At 32.2% G+C, this 5,368-nt stretch overlaps 1 long non-coding RNA gene across 4 annotated transcripts; it reads right to left on the reverse strand.

Annotated features, from left to right (window-relative positions):
• Positions 1–212: 212 nt before the first annotated feature.
• Positions 213–4,185, reverse strand: LOC141668235 (uncharacterized). 4 transcript variants are annotated; one of them, XR_012552969.1, is made up of 7 exons: positions 3,898–4,185; positions 3,624–3,723; positions 3,447–3,527; positions 2,538–2,687; positions 1,768–1,866; positions 1,272–1,376; positions 213–567 (listed from the first exon to the last, which is right to left on the reverse strand). It is a non-coding gene; the product is annotated as an uncharacterized LOC141668235 (long non-coding RNA). The 4 variants fall into 4 exon arrangements; XR_012552967.1 differs by having other exon boundaries at positions 3,403–3,527; XR_012552966.1 differs by having other exon boundaries at positions 2,538–3,527.
• Positions 4,186–5,368: the final 1,183 nt, after the last annotated feature.

Genomic DNA, 5,368 nt, shown 5'->3' on the forward strand with positions numbered 1-5,368 from the left:
TTTCACAAAAAATGGGGCCCACATGTGGGCCCCACACGAGGGCCCCACATGTGGGCCACAAAATCATTATAACATTTTTTCCTTACTGTAACAGTTTTATAATGATTTTTATTATATTATACTAGTTTGTTTGTCACATTGAAGTATGTAATATAACATATTTCTCAAAAAAAATTTGACAAAATTTGTTTATAAATTGAACATGCCATAAACCTGTTTTTCTTACAAGTCAACAAATAAACAATTCAAACCACCAAATTTTAAATAGGTTATCACAACCCCCACCAAATACTACTTCAGTTTTCACACATTTCACCATCAATTCCACATAATCCAAAAAAAAGGTACATAGTCTATAGTCTAGAGTACGATAAATAAACATTTGTAATCTAGTACGATAACACTTAGAGTACGCAAAAGAAGATATGTAAAAAATAGTGATGCCGCTATGAGATTAAGTGCAACCCCTCCTCCTTTCAAGCTCGCAATCTGGATCCTCGGTAAATCTTGTGATGGTAGCATCTCTTGCCTTCATAGTCATAGATCCATCCAACAGAACACACTGGACTACAAAAGTTTCAACATTAAGCAAATTATTATGAAAACTATAACTTTTAGAAAAACCAATATAAAAAGATATTAAATGTCATCCTGAACTTTAGTAGACTTAAGTTTGCCATATATTTGAGCTGAAAGTAAAATTAAGATTTAAGAATAATTGCCTACCTCTATCCATCATTTGCTATCATATAATGAAGTAAAAAGAATCAAAAGAACTCTTATTTAGCCATATAACTGGTAAAAACATCCAATACATTTAACACAGACCAAGTAAAACAACTGGTATTATTTAGCAAAAAAACAACTGGTATCCGGTAATCTAGGTCAGGAATGACAGTTGGGGCTACGGTTGCTTTCTTTACCTTCCTTCGAAACTGTAGAAGAATTTAAAAATTCACATAATTCAACACAAACGGCATCCTCAAAAGTTTTCTAAGTAGACTATCCTGTGTACTAGCAGCTAATGCAAAACTTGCAAATTTAAGTAACATATCTTTCCATTATCCTCTTTAGACAAAGAAATTACACAATAATTTTATATGCAATATTAGCAAAACTATTAAACAACACTAGCTAAGACTAACTTGAGTAACTACACAGATTGTTATTTAGAAGAATACCTAGAAAATATTATACTCTGCACTATTTTGATTGAATCTTTTAGGAGACACTGCAAAGAATATATATACACACACATACTACAAAAATACCTGTGGGATATGGGCTTTCAGTTTTGATTCTTGAACTCAAGAAAATACCCAGTTGAAACAAAATGCCTACAAAATCAAAACTCTAATATTTCTTCCTTATAATCCCTGCACATGAAAACAAGCAATAGTTTAATAATGATCACCAATGACCAGCCTGTTAAAAGTAGATCTGGGGTGTGAAAAGCCGGAAAATCATACAAGTTCCAATATTTACCAATAACTAGTCAAGAACCATGTTCTTTTTTAACCAATACATAGCTCAACACCCTCAAGTTGTTAAGTATAATAAATTAGAGCATGGTACAAGAAACAGAAACCAGCAGCATGCATACACACAGTAACAAGAAAACAAGTGGCTCACCTCTTTTTTTTATCACAACTTCAAGAAGATTTCAAGAGAGGAAGGGAATTTAAATTCACATGGTTTGGAGGGGTGTTAAGTATTATGAATACCAGCTGAATTCAAATAAATAATAAATATAGAAGCTTGATAAACCTGTGCTTCATTTTCTGAAAATTATGAAGACGTCATCGCATTTCTCTGCACATTCAACTCATCCAACTTAGCTCACTCCATCACTTCCTCAACAAACATCTGAAAAGCAAGAAAATGTTAAAATACCAATAGTTGACGACATTGACAGGTTCATATTCCGACCATGTTTTAATTCTATTTATGTTACGTAAGATCGCCTCACAGTTCATTTGACAGATATAGTGTTTCTGTTACTAGTGTAACCGGAAACTCCAAAGAACTTTTTATGAAAGATATATGATGAGAGTTGCAAATATTGTTACTTTTTTTCCTTGACCCTTTGGTTCTAAGTAGCTCAATGAGGTGACTACCTTTTTTTACTAACTACAGGAAGCTTTCAAAATATAATGTTGCTGCAACATTACAGGTCAGTCATTCTATGAACATTAATTACTATGATATTGAGCGTTTTGCATTAATCTACAAGAGAAGTTATTGCTACCTCTTGATCAAGTTATGAACCACTATGTTTCTCTTATATCAATGTCTAGTGTGTTGGTAATAGAAGGACTGCCATGAGCAAAACCTATACAGTCAAAGGAGTTTGATAGGATATTGCTGCTATAGAAAATGGTAAGAATCCTTTATTTTTATCATAGCTCTCAAGATTTATTGATACGGAATGGAGATAGATTAGGTTAATGATAAGTAAATAGCTTAAAATTATCAGTACAATATAGTGTGCGGAAGACATGTAAACATGTAAGAGACAGAGTGAAACCAAGGGCTACCTCATCAGGACTCTACTCTCCTGGGAGACGACGGCCATCAAAGAGAAAGGCAATTGAATTTATGTCAACTGATTCACGGTCACAATAAGCACTCATAAGTTTTTTCAATTGGGTACTCCATTTGATCCTGAAAAAGACTTCATTTCCGTCCTGTACAAATCATCACAATCAATCTAAATTTTAAAACTTCATTTATATTTACAAACCTAGTTCATACAACCTAGTTAACGAGACTCTGCTCCACATCATCAATTGTATATATCAGAACACTATTATTCTAGAAACTAGCAGCAGAAGACACCTTGCCAGGTTAAGCAGGGAGTAATATAAGAAAATTACATTAACTAGCGGTGATTACCTTTCAAACTTAATAGATCTTTTAGTTTACTTGGTACATTCTCATTAATGGTGATTACTTCAACAGAAAAAAGACAGGACTGCCGAATGCATGAACACATAAAATAACTAGGTTGTACATTTTAATTTTGTAAATTTTAATTCTATACAAATCACAATCTTTTAACACAGAACAATCAACCAAATACCGCAATTTAAATTAAACAATACATTAACCAATTTACCCCAAAAAGACACTCGCAAGCTACTACACTTTCGATAAACCCTAATCTACCCTAAGAACACCATCTTACATTTTATCAATTACATTAGATGACCGTAAGGTACAGGTATTCCTTGGGGGGTAGGAGGGGAGTTAAATCAACCTAGTCACTTATACAGAGTATCATTTATCATCATAGCTAAATAACAATACGAACAAAATACCCGGAATTATCACATCTAAGTAACAAAACAAAATAGAGTAAAAAGATTAAAGTCCATGTAACATGATAGGGTTTAAATATACTGTAAGTTAGCTCCACAACAAATAGAGATTCCTCAGGACCAAACCCGAGAAAGGCATTTGTGTACTTCTCTTCCGGAATATCCCTCTTTCTCAAAAGCTTCATCCCAAAACCTTCAGTTTAAAACCTGTAAACATCAAATAAAACACTATTTAACAATAAATTCATCACAACTAACACATATTTGACATACTTTCTTCCAATTAAACAATAAACCACATACTTGATAGTGTGAACAAGGTCACCAACACGAGACACAACATGTAAGAACCTGCGCTTATCCTTTTTAGGTCATTCCAACAACTCGCTACTCGGAACAACAACTGGATTTCAATTAAACGGCATAATTTTAAACATAGATATACACAGAAAGAAAATAAAAAACTATTTTTTTCAGCAAACAAACAAAACTGCAATAAATTGAAATAACTTGGGGAGAGATAGAGAAACGAATTGGGAGAAAGAGATAGAGAGAGAGAGAGAGAGTTACTGCTTACTAGGAGAGTGAAGAGTGAAAGAATATGATGCTCCTTCGACCCCCAATTTCAATTAAAAACCCCGATTCCAATTAAAAACCCTAACTCGATTTTACTAATATAAAATCCTAGCTAATCAAATCATCAATCTTAAGGTAGTACTTTAGGATGATTCGGCTCAATTGAAAGCTGAGAGAGTGTGTGAGTGACGATCGAGAGAGAGATTTTTAGAGTGTGAGAGAGGGACTGTGTGAGAGAGATGTTTAGAGAGGACTTTGAAACTTTACAAAAAACTGCCGCTTCTCCAAAACTTTTGAGCCTGCTTTAGCCCGACTTATGGAGAGCCCAATGACATCCCAAATAACTGCTGGCTAATTTCATTTTTTTTTATTTTTTAATAAAATTTTAAGTTTAAGTAGTGTTCAAACTTTTTATTAATAAAAAATTCTTAATTATTAATTAGTACAGTTTACAAAATAAAAAAAAATATTATCTTTATCTTAGATAATATTAATATTATTACTTAATTATATTATCAAAATTGATTAATTTTCAAGTCAAATAATTATATATATTTAATTATTTGTAAAATATTACTTTTTTATCCATTAACACCCTATTGTAACATAAGTTTCCACATGTTACTCGTATGTAACATTTTGAAACTATAGTAACATATTATAAATGCTATGGTAACATCAAAAATGCTACGTTGCAGTAGGCTAAGATGAGCATATCTAAGGTAACATAATTTTGTAACACCCATGATTAAACCATTGCGATAGGCCATCTATGGCGTAGTGTCAATATGCGTTGCTTTACATTTTTTTCCTCATAACATTTTTCAAAGATGTTCATATTTATATTATGTAATTTATTTCTAATTTGATATCATTTTAATTTATGGTCTCTAATGTAGATATAGATCACTACAAATCTGGCCATTTACGACGGTTTTTTTGAATTGAAATCGTTGTAATTGAGCCATTTACGACGGAAAAAAATCGTCGTTTTTGGTCGAGTACTAAGTTCATTTTTTCGTCACAAGATAAAATTGCGTCGCAAGTTAGTAAGTAAGGGCTCACATACTCAATAAAATAATAAATCAACTTACGACGAAATTTATCGTCGTAAAATACCAAAATACGACGAACAATAACATCGTAAGTTATGTACTTACGACAGAAGAATGCGTCGTAAGTTAGAAATTTCTGACAGAAAAAAATGTCGTATTTTAGAAGATGGGGCCTACATGCTGGGAAAATGAAAATTAAAAAAAAAATTAAATATGAAAATGGATACATTACGACAGAATATATGAAGAACAACCGTCGTAAGTTCATTTTACCGGAATAATTACGACAGAATATTTGAAGAACAACTGTCGTAAGTTTGTTTTTCCAGAATAACCAAAAACTAATTTTTCATGATCCAGCCATTTTCGACCTCCAATTTAAATTCTAAACCTGTCAAAATCTTATGCAATCACAAA

The sequence above is a fragment of the Apium graveolens genome, chromosome 6 (genome assembly GCF_009905375.1).
Source record: "Apium graveolens cultivar Ventura chromosome 6, ASM990537v1, whole genome shotgun sequence".
NCBI classification, from domain to species: domain Eukaryota; kingdom Viridiplantae; phylum Streptophyta; class Magnoliopsida; order Apiales; family Apiaceae; genus Apium; species Apium graveolens.